Source organism: Chelonoidis abingdonii, chromosome 11, assembly GCF_003597395.2.
Source record: "Chelonoidis abingdonii isolate Lonesome George chromosome 11, CheloAbing_2.0, whole genome shotgun sequence".
In the NCBI taxonomy this organism is placed as follows: Eukaryota; Metazoa; Chordata; order Testudines; family Testudinidae; genus Chelonoidis; species Chelonoidis abingdonii.
Window position 1 is genome coordinate 41206079 of NC_133779.1, and position 14828 is coordinate 41220906.

Genomic DNA, 14828 nt, shown 5'->3' on the forward strand with positions numbered 1-14828 from the left:
CCTTTGCCTCCCAGCTCCATTTCCAAAATGGACAAAATGGATGTTGGTAACATTCCTGTAACGGTGCCTGTGCGCGGAGCTGTCCTTTGCCTCCCCCAGGTCAATCTAGGCCGCTGCGAGACTCACCCCAAGGTCCCCATTTCCCTGCCAGAGGTATTGGGGCGGGGGGGGGCAAGCAGACGTCTCTATTTAACCCCACGTAACGACAACGTGACCAGCAAGACTAGCTTCCAATGCCTCTTGGCAGCCCACTCCCGAGGCGAGAGCTGCGGCTGGATCTGTGCTTCCCCGGGTGGATTGATTTGCTTTTTCTTCCTTCTAAGGCATCGGTCTGAGCTTCCTTTTTCTAACGTAGATCCTGGGAGGCTGGTTTTTCCCCTGATCTCGGCTGACAAGGGGGTAAATTACCCCCCTCCCACCCCCTTTCAGCTTGTCCTTCTGGGTCGCTTTTTTCTCTCTCCTCGTCTCCTGCTCATCAATCCACTCGCTGGCTGATGCACCGTGAGAACTGCTGGACCGTCTGCCTTTGCGGGCAGCCTGAAAGTTACAGACACTCCTGGAGGGGGAGGCGGGGGAACCGAGCACTGCTCCCAGGGACCCCTTCCTCATTTAGCGGCACAGCCCAAAGTTTTGAACTTGGAATAAACGGGGGAGCGAGCCGGAAGAGCCACCCGAGCCCAGGCAGCTTTCAGAGCTGCTCATCTCCGCTTAGCAAGTTGTCTCCTAAATTAAAGGGACCCCGCAGATTCTCTGCCTGCGCGGGTGGGGGATTTTTTTCGGATTAAACTGGGGCTTCCTATGTGATTTTCCCCACCCACCCCCCATGGAACTCAGTGTTAGGGGCGGGGGCGGACACCAAAGGCGTGAAAACAAATCCTCCCTGCAGCTCAGGCCGAGCTCGGAACAATGGACCCCAACTCACGGTGGACAATGAGCGCGGGGTCTGCTGATTGGAGTGCTGGACACGTTCACCGCAGCTCGGGCTGCTTGGGGGGACGGACCGCGGAGGAGTCCCGGCAGAGACGCTCCCTCCTCGCCTGGCGCTGAAGCTGTGAGAAAAAGTGTCTGTGGGGGAGGGGCGTGGGGACATGGCCGCAAAGTTTAGAAAAGTGTCTCCCCCCCCCCCCCCGATCGCTTCCCTCTTCCCCACTCCCCATGGCTCCTCATCCAAGAAAAAGCGACAAGCAGCCCTGGGAGCTGAATGACTGGCCGGGTCCGGACCTTAGAACCCGCCGCGTGTTCTCCTGCCCGACCCGCCGGAGCATTTTGCCAGGAGCTTCGGGCTGCGAGATGCTTTTCCCCAAGATTTTTCCTTTGGAAACCTTGTCCGAGCAATTGCAATTTGGGGGAGGAGGAGGATCCCTCCCCTCCCCCTCTCTGGCTTGTATTAGTATTTTGAATCAACAAGTAAGTAACAATGTTTCACCTTTTGCATTTTCGGGATACTGGCCAACTCCCCTCGTCTCTGGAGGCTTCTACACGGGGTGCAGGGGGTGGGGGCAGGAGCTGACGGCTGGGGGGTTATTTGTATTTTTCTTAAAAAGCTCTGTCCTCCTCTGCTGCTTCTTTCAAGGGCTGGTACTTTTCTCTCTCCTCCCCCCTCCTTCGCTTTTTTGTTTTTGAACGACCCGCCCTTCTCCAAAGCCTTCATTATTCCTTGCTATCAGAAGGCAAACTCCGTGCCCAAACGTTGGCGTGTGCAAGACAAACAGTTGTGTGATTGTTAAGGAGCCTGGGAAAATGTGCCTGGCGGTGTGAATAGGGGACTGCCATGACGCCAGTCGCTCTTGTTGAGAAGACTTCTGTTCGCTCAGACTTGATTGTTATGCTAATAACCTTCCCGCATGCTGTTGAACTTGATGTTGACTTCTTTTCTTTGGGGCTCCACGTCTTCCCGGCCACTTGTTTGTGGGAAAATTTTCTCTGGGGCTACAGTGTGAAATTAATTAATCGAGGCCTTTCTCTGCGAAGGAGACACAGAGGGGGAGAGAGGGGCACTCTGGCAAACTTACAAAAGCGACCCAGTTTTTATAACCTTGATGAGTTCCCAGGGAAGGAGCCCCCATCTCAGCGTGGTTACAGTAGGGAAGGTGGGGAGAGAGAGAGTGAATTCTACTTGCTGCGGGGTGGGGGCAGCGGAATGTAAGTTGTGCGGACAGAGGGGCTTTGGAGGTCGGATTTCGGAATTCAGAGGCTGATGGGGATGAGGTTAGTAAACTGGATTTGGGATGGGCTGGATTTGGCTGCGGGTGTATTTTGTGTGTGTGGTGTTTGCGCGCATCCTTCAGTCAGTTCTAATTCTCACTGAAAAGCCTCCTGTCCTCCGCGCCAGTATTGTTAACACTCCTAGCCCAAGAAACTTGGTTTTTAATACGGAGAGGGAGAAGCTTTGGGTTGGTTTAGACACCCCAGGGGACCAGGTTGGAGTATCCCGGGTCATCTTCGCGCGGAAACACTCTGCTGCTGCACATCTTCTAGGTGTCTAAGGCTTTGATTTTCTCAGCAGTATTTACTGATCAGAAAAATAGCTGTCCTGCAGCAGAGGGAAATATCCTGCCACAAGTTTGATTTGGTTGTTTGGGTTTCTAATTTGATGATTAATAGGTGCACTGAATCTTTTAGGACCAGTTTGACTGTGTGCCCCGCGTGTGAGATACCGCTATTTGAATGCACTTGCTGGAGCAGGAGCCTATTGCTTTTTGGGGAAGTCAATCTTTTGCAAAGCATGCAGGCACCGGGAGATTATTCTGCGCAGAAGAGGCCAAAATACCCTCCTAGTCTTTGTTGCTAAACAACCTTTTGGCTGATCAGCTGGCGGGTGGAGGGGAACCAACCCACCCCTCCTGCTAGATATATAGTTTATGGCGAGATCTATATTTCCAGTCTGACTTTGCATTTTGGGGACATATTGGCTTAGGCTCTGATTGAAAACCTTTGAAACCTTTTTTTTTATATGCTGTTTCTGAATAAGTTGATCTGCACAGAGCCATTGGCGGTGAGTGATATTTAAAAAAATGCAAATGCTAATCAGCAATAATGATAATGAATAATATACCAAGAGAAACGTGCTAAAATCTCTCTGGAGAGGTACCACATTTAGCTTCAAATGAGCTGATAGGACGTGTTATGTAAACCTGCCTGCAGCTTAGCAGAAGTATTAGCTGCCTCTGAGGAGAGAGATGCTGTGAGATCTGCTAGGTTTTTGGGAGCCTGACAAGGAAAGCGATGTTCATCCTGAGTGTCTGGGTTATCTGTGTTATGTACAGTGGATCCTGTATGCCGCCCCGAATCCATTCGCTCACTACTGACCCTGGAATTCTGCAGGGAGACGGAGGAGAAAATTACACCTCGGTGGTTTTCAGTCTGTATTTCTGTCTAGGAAAGTTATATAGAGACGTGTCGTGTAACAGGGAAAGGAAATACCGCGACACATGGCTCTGTCCCCCACCTGCCTCCTCACCGGCTCGCAGGCCCGAGCATATTCCTGGTTTATTTAGTTATTTTCCCACGAGTGTCATTTCACCTGGCGGTGATGCTGGGGCAAGTTCTATACATGGAATCTCAGGGCTGGTTTTATTTCTGCTTTTTAAATATCATTTCCCCGGCTTTAACCCCCGGAAAGGGGCGAGATTTCGGATCAGGAAACTCCTTGGCGGCACTGAATGAGATTCTAGCCGGCCCGGTGAAACTGACCTGTTCTGGTGAGTGACTATTCTGCAGCTGTGCTGGTTCTGAACCAAGTTCTTTGGCTTTCCTGGTGCAATTACGAAATAATCTTTCATCCGGGCAAAGGGGGCTCTTGCATGTTTTACAGCTAGTGGTATTTTGATACGTTTGGTAAATGGCACATTTTCTTCTGTTGACAGTAGCTGTTCTGCTGCTATAACCACCGTGACTTACCCCAGAGCTAATGGTTGGATTTTTGGTTGGTTTTTGGTTTTCTTTTTGTTAAAAAAAATACCCCAGTATTTAAACAAATGCTTTTAGTTCACATCTTTCTGTGACGCTGAGTCCAAGTTGGAGGATTTGCTTCTCTGGTGTTATAGCAGCTCCCTCCCCCCGCCCCCCATCTCTCTCGCTCCTTTTAGGTCAGCTCAGAAAGAGACACCTCGCCGTTACATTTGCAGATCTGATCCAAAGGTAATTTGGGAATGGCAGGTCTCCTCCCAGGTGCATTCAGACTGGGTGACTGGGTGTCTGATATGCATCAGTAATACACGTGCACAGCTGCCCACTGTACAACTCGCTGTGTGGGAGGGGTGAGACCCCTGCCCAAAGTGATATCATTATTGAAGCCATTGAAAGTGATTTAAAGGTTTCGAGGATTCTAAAACTACAGCAGTTCACGGATTCAAATTACCCGTAGGCAGCCCTAGTATTTGGTTACAGAAATGCCTTTTTTTTTGCTCTTTGATTCAAACACACCAGGCTATTGCATTTTTCTAAATATCTGTTAGACTAAACTGCAGTCCCAGTTTTTATAAAAAAGTCTTGTCTCCCCCTTTTATTCAGTTGATGTTGGCTCTAATTTATTAGCTGATTGGATACGTTACTTTTTGTGTGTGTGCTGTGTTTACACCACAGTCCAATATGGCTGCTGGAGTGAAGGTATCTTCAGAGAGGGTGCATTCTATCTTCTATCTATCTGTCTATCTATCTCTCTATCTATTCCCATATACCATCCCATTATCTATCTATCTATCTGTCTGTCATCTATCTCTCTATCTATCTATCTATTCCCATATACCATCCCATCTATCTATCGTATCTATCTATCTATCTGTCTGTCTATCTATCTATCTATTCCCACTATATCTATCTATCAGCTATCTATCTATCTATCTATCTATCTATCATCATCTATCTATCTTCTATTCCCATATACCATCCCTATCCTATATCTATGCTATCATCCTATCTATCTATCTATCTATCTATCTATCCATCACCTAATCAATTATCTATTCTTTCCCTACAGCTATCTATCCACACATCTATCTATCTATCTATCTATCTATCTATCTATCTATCTATCTATCTATCTATTCTATTACTAAATGCTATTCCCAAATATTACCATCCCCTTCTATCTATCTATCTATCTATCCCCATATACCACCCTATCTATCTATCTATCTATCTATCTATCTATCTATCTTATGAAGTATATAGACACACACACACCAACCTGCCCATTTCAATGAAATAGATATGGATGCAGGAGAAATTATGCAGGTAAGTGTCAAAGAGGAAAGGTCACCTCTTGGCCCGAAGCTTGTACTTGTCTGGATAAACATTTGCTTCATTGTTAATCATTTTTACAACTGCCTAAAAGCTGACTTAAAACTCAAACGAGTGAACCAAGGAGTAGAGAGGACACGACTGGCTGTCAGGCAGCTCCATCGGGGAGAGAAGGAAAAGAACCTGACGCGAACAGATTTGGGTTTGGGGGTTTTCAATCTTTCCGTGCTCCTCCCCATCCTGGCCCTTCCCGGTGGTTCAGAGCAAAGATTGCAATCCAGGCGGGGTTGTTTCTGCAGGTCCGTGTGAAGACAGAGCTGAGGACAGGCTGGGACTCTGAGTGGGATGCCGGGACAAGCCGTGGGGAGCTCGGCTGCAGAGCTCGCCCCGCGTTCAGGGTGTTTAAAGTCCTGGCGAAAGGATTTGAGGGGGAACAATTGAGGGTCCCCCCAAGGGTTCCCTAGAGACTGTTGTCGGGCTCCAGTCACGTGTGGCAGCTCCTACATGCTGTGCAGACGGGAAAATCTGATCGGGGCAGTACAATGGGGACTTCCTGCCGCAGCCCACGGGTAATACATGGGCAGAGCAGCCCATCAAGCGGTTCCATCAGTGCAAAACAAAGGGCTGGGATTTGTTTTGAATGTAGTCCCCCCCACCCCCACACACTTCCTCATTGTTGAGAAGTTTTCGGCGCTCCCCGCACGTGGCTCTTTGCCGGGCCGGGCCTCGTTTAAGCTGGGATCGGGTCTCTCAAGGAATCCCCAAGCTGTCCCCAGTCCCTTAAGCTTTTCGGGGGGGGGGGTGTTTTGGGGCCGTGTCCGAGACAGACCTGGAAGGAAACTGGCTGGAGAGGAGCAGGATGCCACGTGTGTGCGGTGGGTGTCTCTTTGTGAGACAAAGATCTTTAAAAATAATCACTCTGGGTTTTTTTTCCTGGAGGTCCCCTGTTTTTCTCTCTCCCTATCAAATAAATTCAGATCTAGGCAAGACGGGCGTGTATCAAGTGTGTGTGTGGGGGGAGATACAGGGAGCGAGATGCCTATTTTATCTTATCCTGTGAAACTGTGGCACGCCGGGTTCAGGCTGTAAAGGCAGCTTTGGCGCGGGTTTGTGTGTATCTAGGAGGCTAAGCGTGAGCCCTTCGCTTTGCAGGTAGGCTGCGAAAATCGGTGCGTTGCGATTTAAAACGGGGGCAGGGGAGGGTAAAAGGAGAAAAAATACCATTATGAATGTGGCCTGTTTCCATCTGGAATTGGACGGTAAATGCCAAATAGATCTTAGCTGCTTTAAGGACCGTCCAGCCCGTGTGTGTGTGTGTGTGTGTAGATATAGACAGAGAGATGGGAATGAGAAGAACCGTTCGTTATATATTTTTTCTTTCTCAAAAAAAGGCCCGACAATATAGAAAGAGGCATTTTAAGCCTGTGCTTTACAGTGCGGATTGACAAGAAAGCAGGTTGCCTGGCGGAAGCAGTTGTACTGATTTGGAAACAAATATATTAAAACTCCCTGTGCTCATTAAGATTTCCCCGTAATGGTTTATGTATTTGTGGGCTTAAGCCGAGTCTCAGAAAAGATACCTAGCAAGGTGTTCGCAACAAATCACACACGAAACACTTTACTCTGCAGATCTGACACACGTTTTTATTCACGTGTGTATGTCGTTTTGTACATGTATCCACTTTTATCACAATATTTGTGTTATACGTGTATCTGTAAGACTAGATACTAGATGTGTATCTTATCCATAGTGCGTCGTTAATGTGATAGACACACATAACACACACAGGAAATATTGGTATAAAAGCGCTTGTACATATTTGATAACAATATTGTTGGTGTACTAATTAGGCACTCCCATAACAAACCCCTCAGCAATGGTGTTATAAAGGACGTGTACGCTTTTATAACATTTTGTGTGTTTAATGAGCACACCGAAAAATTGTGATAAAAATACCTACGCGCACATGCACCCAGAAGCGTGTGTACAGATTAGCGTGTACACGTACTTCAGTATCAGTGTTAGCGTGCGTGTAACACACATCCGGATTATAGCGGGCACGGCCATAGCGCGGCTGTAGGGTTTCAGTCACTGGAATGGGTATATTTAAGACGTACATTATGAAAGAGATTTTTCTGACGTTATTCTATGTGTGGACGTCTCGATTGGGAGCTTCTTGGGGGCCTGTGCGAAGAAGATTGAGCTCATTTCTTTTCCACAATCGATTCAAACACATTTGATGGGATTGTTTTACGTTTAGACTCGCACAATCTGGTGCATGGGCTAAAAACTCCACCCCCGCCCCACATTCTAACCCGCGCCAGCACGGTTCTCAGATCAGGCTGAAGACGCTTTTATCAAACAAAATATAATGTAAAATGGGCCTTGGCGGAGGCAAAGCTGCAAGTGAAGTTAATGGGAGTTTTGTCTGAGCGAGGACAACAGGCTCAGGTCCAAGCGTGGTAATGCCGTTTCTAGGGAAATCGTTTGAAATCTTTGAAAAGGGGAAATGATAGAAATGTGTGGCGATTTACACTATTTCTGTGGGCTGTTTAAATACTCGTGCATGTGTGTAATGTCACACACACATGTATAAACATGCGCTATGTATAATGTTCTATACTCTGTTTGCAAATTATATATAGTCACACCGGACACGGAGTCAAAGTATGGCACATCGTGGGAACTATTCTAAATAATCCACATTATATACAAATTGTATAATATGTGCGTAACATGTAGCCTTGTGGAGGATAGCTGGCATATACATTTAAAAATATAACACCCAACAAAAGAAATGACTGAGACGATGAAAGATGATGCATATCACACACACTCAGATAATATTTCACATTTTCAAAAATTGTCATTTCGAAGCATTTTGTTTAATGTCAGTGTAATGGAACACGCCTAATATGTGCGTATACACAAGACACCCACGTGTCTCTGAGACATATAATGATCTACTCAGAAATATTTAAATTCTACAAATGCATGGGGAGGGGAGGGAAAAATAATGAGCTAACTAAACAAACAGTTACCTGGGCAACAACAATCTCTCCATTCAGTTAAGTTTGTCTTTTAAAAATAAATCTGACAGTAATAATTAATTAATTAATAAGCAAGAAAAAAGAAATATCCTCTTACTTAAAAAAAAAAAGCAGAAACTTCTGCTTGCCACTTCAAGCCTTTGAAAATAGGAAGGTATCAACTAAAAACGAACATGCCGCGCTCACTTTCTTATATTGCAGTCTCAGGAGCTTTAGAACTGCAGTATGTACCTCCATGGAGTGTGGGATTTTGGGGGGGAATAGTTTGCAAGAAAGGTCTGTGTAAGTGCCAACCGACGTTTGAGGTGCAGTCTTCATTGTCCGTGCAAAATTCAGACCAGCCTTGCTGTATCTGTCAGGCACTAAGGAAAAATGTGCAGGCAGGGGCTTGCATTTCAGCACCATAGACAGCTCTCTCCCGGTTCCCATTCCCCAGGCGTGTGTGATGGGCGCAGAGAGGATGGGACACCCAATTCTAACATTCTGCAGCCAGACGAGGTGGCCAGGAATCTCTCAGGTCTTCAGTTTATTGTTTGTGCCTCGTTCTGTGTTTTTTAAAATGAATAAATAAGTCTGGGGGTTGATTTAACTTCGGGGGATTTAATGACGTTGCTTATTAGGATTTATTTTTAAAATGTGATTTCCACGGGGGAAAGAACTCCGCCGATTGTCTGCAACGGTAAAAGGGGGCACACTACGAACCCCAGATTTTCTTATGTACCCACAAAGTCTTGGTTCTAAGAAATCCGCCAGGGTCTCCTACTCGGGGAGAGTTGCTTATCCCCCTACAATTTGCCGCTGTCCCGTCCTTGGAACGCGACAGAGCCAACAGTGTAGGAGAGGCCTCGGTACCGAAAGATTATACAGGCCATTGAGGTCCCCGAGAAGAGGATCGGGGCCATCGTAGGTGGGATGCACTTTGGAGAGAAGTCGAGTGGACCCCTCTAACCTGGTCCGAATTATGAAACGCAGAATGAAGCCGCCCTGTAACTCTAAGGCATCAGTCGCCCCCGGGTGCCAGGATGAATGTCCTCCCCAGTCACTCACAGACCTGGGTTCATCATCTCGGCTACAGTTGTGCTGTTGGCTAAAGCTGGACCCGGGAAGGGCCGCAGCCCTGTTTGAACAACCCTCTTCAATCTTCGGAAAACGCAGGGGAAGCCAAGAGGCTTCCGGTGCTTTGGCTGGGTTGGGGCTGCGCTGGCCCCACGGAAAAGCCGCTTTAATTCTGGACTCCGAGGAAAGGCCTGAAACGAACGGGCCCTGAAAACATCTCTCTGAAAAGAGCCGTAAGATCTGACTAAATAACCCCCCCTCCCACTCGCAAACCTGCGGAATCCCGGCCTGTTAAGCCCCTCTAGCCGCTGGAGTCGTTACAGGCAGAAATAAAACCCGCGGACACGGCAGGGAGCAGGTCTCTGGAATGGCTTTTGGCGCATTAGGTGTCAGTCTAGAGGAGCCCTTAGAAATGGCGTGTTCCGCCACCTCCCCCCGCAGTGACTCATCTGCATGGGAATGGGGGGGGGGGCCGCTTCCCACTGCTCGGCTCCTTAGGGGCGGCCCACCTCGGGAAAGTAGCGCTGGGGCGGCTGGTGGATGTCGCCAGGCCTTTATCACTGTCGGTCGGAGTGAGGAAGTTGTGTGTGTGGGGGGGTAATTGATGGACTCCGTGTCGGGTTTATTTCAATCGGATACAAATAACGCGTCCGGGGTTTCTCTAGAAATAGGTGGAAAGATCAGGCGTTTCCACCGGGAAAGGGTTGGAGCCGCCTGTGTCAGCTGACGCCGGCAGCCCAATGGCAGATGGAGGGGGTGGCAAAAATAGCAGTACAGTCAGGCCAGAGGAAAATTTAGGAGGCTGGGAGATGGAGAAGTGATCACAGCAGTCAGTGTGCTCGCACGGGTGTGTGCACGGGTGTGCGCACATGGGTGTGTGCATGGGTGTGTGCATGGGTATGCTGGTATGGGTGTGCGCACATGGCTGTTTGCATGGGTGTGCGCACATGGGCGTGTGCATGGGTGTGTGCATGGGTGTGCTGGTATGGGTGTGTGCGCATGGGTGTGTGCATGGGTGTGTGCACATGGGTGTGTGCATGGTGTGCTGGTATGGGTGTGTGCACATGGGTGTGTGCATGGTGTGCTGGTATGGGTTATTGCATGGTGTGCTGGTATGGGTGTGTGCACATGGGTGTGTGCATGGTGTGCACATATTGGTTATTGCATGGTGTGCTGGTATGGGTGTGTGCATGGTGTGCTCGCATGGGTGTGTGCACATGGGTGTGTGCATGGATGTGCACACATTGGTTATTGCATGGTGTGCTCGCACAGGTGTGTGCACATGGGTGTGTGCATGGGTGTGCGCACATGGGTGTGCTGGTATGGGTGTGTGCACATGGGTGCTTGCATGGGTGTGTGCACATGGGCGTTTGCATGGGTGTGCACATATTGGTTATTGCATGGTGTGCTGGTATGGGTGTGTGCACATGGGTGATTGCATGGTGTGCTTGCATGGGTGTGTGCACATGGGTGTGTGCATGGGTGTGCACATATCGGTTATTGTATGGTGTGCTGGTATGGGTGTGTGCACATGGGTGTTTGCATGGTGTGCTCACATGGGTGTATGCACATGCGTTATTGCATGGTGTGCTGGTATGGGTGTGCGCACATGGGTTATTGCATGGTGTGCTGGTATGGGTGTGCGCACATGGGTGTTTGCATGGTGTGCTCACGTGGTGTGTGCACATGGGTGATTGCATGGTGTGCTTGCATGGGTGTGTGCACATGGGTGTGTGCATGGGTGTGCACATATCGGTTATTGTATGGTGTGCTGGTATGGGTGTTTGCATGGGTTATTGCATGGGTGTGTGCATGGGTGCATACATTGGTTATTGCATGGTGTGCACATGGGTGTTTGCATGGTGTGCTCACACGGATGTGCGCACATGGGTGATTGCATGGGTGTGCGCACATGGGTGTTTGCATGGTGTGCTCACGTGGTGTGTGCACATGGGTGATTGCATGGTGTGCTTGCATGGGTGTGTGCACATGGGTGTGTGCATGGGTGTGCACATATTGGTTATTGCATGGTGTGCTGGTATGGGTGTTTGCATGGGTTATTGCATGGGTGTGTGCATGGGTGCATACATTGGTTATTGCATGGTGTGCACATGGGTGTTTGCATGGTGTGCTCACACGGATGTGCGCACATGGGTGATTGCATGGGTGTGCGCACATGGGTGTTTGCATGGTGTGCTCACGTGGTGTGTGCACATGGGTGATTGCATGGTGTGCTCGCATGCGTGTGCTCACATGGGTGTGCGCACATGGGTTTGTTCACATGGGTGTGCACACATGGGTGTGCGCACATGGGTGATTGCATGGGTATGCACACAAGCCTTTGCCTGTGGATGTCTGCACGAGAGGGATTCTTTTCTTGCTTTAGTATCATTTTATGATTGTTTCATTTTGGTTTTTTGAAATGTCTTTTTCTCCCTTAATGTAGTGCAGGCGAAAGGAGCTGGGTCCCCAGCTTTGGAATCCAGGCTCTTTATGTCTAGGCTAGACATGTCATGGACAGTGACAGAACAGGCTTCCCCCAATACAGCCCCCTCCTTGTGTGGCCCGGTTCTGACACCCTCTAGGAGACAGAGGGCAGCTCAGGTCTCAGGGCTCATTCAGCCCTGGGCTTGCCTGGAGAGCCTGCTGGCAAGGGGGCAGCTACCTATTGTACTGGGGACACTTGCCTCCTAGGGAATGGCCTGGAACCCACTCACTGATTGCACACACAGGCCACCAAGGATGGATAAGCCAAGGGGATATTTAAATCCTAGCAAAGGCCTGGGGATTCAAAGCTGCAGTGTGATCTCCTCCTGTTGGGCCTAAAGGCTGCAGCCGGCTCCGCACCCTTTCTGCAGCAGGAGGAGGAAGTGCTGCCTCTGAATCTGGCTGGTCCTCCGGGCTGTGTGTCCAGAAGACGTTTCTATTATTTCCCTCCCTCCACCCCAAAGGAGACAGACACCCCCCTGCAAAATGTGCTTCCTGGGCCTAGGCCTGCAGCACTTCTCCAGCCAGCAGGATGTGTCCATTCAGGGCTGGAATAGGCTCGGAATCACTTTCCCTGGCAGAGCCATTAAGCTCATTGTTGAGAGCCTGCCTGTGGCAGAACGGTGCAGCTCCATGGCTGGGGCACCTGCCTGGGTTCTATTCCTACCTCTGCTTTGTGACTTGGGCAACTCACTTCCCCTCTCTAGGCCTTTGCCTCCCTGCCCTCGACTTGTCTCTCTGTATTGCAGCCCTTTGGGGCAGTGCCTGGGTTTTGTGTCTCACCTGGCACCAGGAGTCTCCAAGTCCAAATTCTCTGTGTGCTACTATGTATAATATGGAATACACGGAAAGACCGATAGGACGTGGGTTAGTTAAGGCCTGCTTAGCCATGTGCCCTTGGCTTTACCAATGCACTCATGGTGCCCTAGACAAATAGGTTAGAACAAACAGTAAAATCTTTCCACCAATTTGTTGATCATATTTGATTTCATGTAATATCCCCCCCCTAATTTTTGTTTTTATCTTACAATTATTCCACACTGGGTGTGGGTTTGGAGACTTGCTAGGATCTCATTGGGTGTAGCCTCTTTGCTGCTGTCAGTTTCCTCCCTAGGCAGCTGGACGGTGATGAAGTGTGAGGACTAGGGGGAGGGAGTCAGATCATGTTTAAGAAAAGCTTTAACTTCTTATTTACATGCTTAAGGTTTAGCACCTGTTTAAGTGCTTTGCTGGATCTGGGCCTGAGCACCTTGGAAGAATGAATTCTACGAATCTGCTCCCATGTGCATTGCAGCAGCTGCTGGGGTGGGGATTGCATCATGATGGGCATGAACAGGTTTCAGGGGGGCAAAGCCACCCTCCCTCTCTGTATGGCTAGATGGGATGGGGACACTGACTGTATTACCTTGTAACTTGGGGCTTTGGCGGGGGCGGGCGGGGTAATGCAGAGAACCCCTGCGCTAGGGGGTGCTCTCACAACAGGAAGGGTGCTTTCTGTTTAAAGAGACAAGATCTCCGTTCAATATAAAAGCCCAAGTGGGCAGATTTGTTCAAATGGCTCGGAGATGGGCTTGTGGGTCTCTCTCCCTCTCGCACCACCTGGGATGGCAGGGAGAACATTTCTTCCCCTTATGGCAGTTCCATTTGAAAAAAAAAAACGTTTGCCTCTGGTCAGAAATGTGCCTCAAATACCAGCTCTTCGGGAGAGCCTGGGATTGCTGGCTTTTGAAGCCAGGCAGGACCTTGATGGTTACACTCGCTACAGCTGTCCTCCCCTGGGAGGTTTGGCAAAGCCGAGGCTGAAGTGGACAACTTGCTACTTTTCAAGAAGCAGTCGCAGGCGTTCGGGCTCCTGCAGGGTCCTAAACCACATGGATTAAATTAAACCTGGAATATTCGAGTAACAAGAACTGAGGATAAAGGAAAATGTCTTTTAAAACTAGGAACATGGATTTTTTTTATCAGAGCCGTTGAATTTATTTATTTTTTATTAACAATACATCAAAAGATCTTGAATAACACACGTCAGCAGGCCGAAGGGAGCCTTCGCCAGCGCTGGAGGCAGGTAAGACCGAATGTCTCTGACCCGGGCACCCAAGAGCATAAAGATTTTGACAAGATCTTTATGGCCACATGCTTTGCTTATGCTGTTTCTTCCATCAGTGCATATCAAAGTGTGTGTGTTACACAGATGTAGGGGTGTGTGTGTGTTACATAGGTGTGCACGCATATACACGTACATGAGACCATCAACCATATCCAAGCCTCTGCGCCAGAGGTGGAGTTGCCTGCGTGCGCTCTTTAAAATACCCCGAATCGGGGCACGGAACAGAGGCAGCCATATCAGCCCGGTTAATAAAAGTACCTGGCCCAGAGGGGAGGCGACTCTTCTCCTTGCCCCGTGTTAATGGGGCCCAGCCGCAGAGAATTTCCGGGCCAAGCCGCAGTGGGAGCCAAAGGCTCCTTGTCCCGAGATTTCGGGCGTTTATTTCCTCGTGGAGTTTTTTTTAAGACTCTCTGGGGGAATTAGCTTGTCCCAGTTGCTGTGGAAATACCCAGGACTGTGCGTGGCTCTCTGCCCCTTCCAGCATGTGACAGGCGCATCGTCAGGCGGTTCCTTGCGCAGGGCCCACCTCCCAGGCTGGTTAAGCCTCCTGGAATATCCGGGTTGTCCACCTTGGGCTGCGCTCCCCAGGGGTCGATTTGCAGCTCTGGGCTCTGTCTTGACTGGGTGGAGCCGGGGGTGCTCGGCGCTGCTCTCTGCACGGAGGTGGCGAGCTGTGCTGAGGAGACAGAGATACCAACGGCCCTTCAGTGGACCAGCGCCTGATGGCTGCTCCCATTCACATGCGAGCCCGGGCTCTGGCCCGTTGCTTGCGAGCTGTTGCAGAGACGCCGGGACATGGGAAGGGGTGGGGGACTGGAGGCTGTTGTTGGTTTTACTGGAGATGCGGATTTAGGGCCGGCGCTGGCTGCTGTGGGCGCTGACCCAA

At 49.4% G+C, this 14828-nt stretch overlaps 1 long non-coding RNA gene across 4 annotated transcripts in view; it reads left to right on the forward strand.

The window, feature by feature from the left end:
• The first annotated feature begins 1133 nt into the window (after nt 1–1133).
• The window catches only part of LOC116834599 (uncharacterized), a 106875-nt gene continuing 93180 nt past the window's right edge, over nt 1134–14828 (forward strand). The window contains exon 1 of one of the 4 annotated variants that reach the window (XR_012656817.1): nt 1134–1407. This is a non-coding gene — a long non-coding RNA (uncharacterized LOC116834599). Of the gene's footprint in view, nt 1408–1707; nt 2209–2822; nt 2996–6326; nt 6394–14828 lie in introns of those variants that run through there. The other 3 variants (XR_012656814.1, XR_012656818.1, XR_012656816.1) reach the window with 3 other exon arrangements.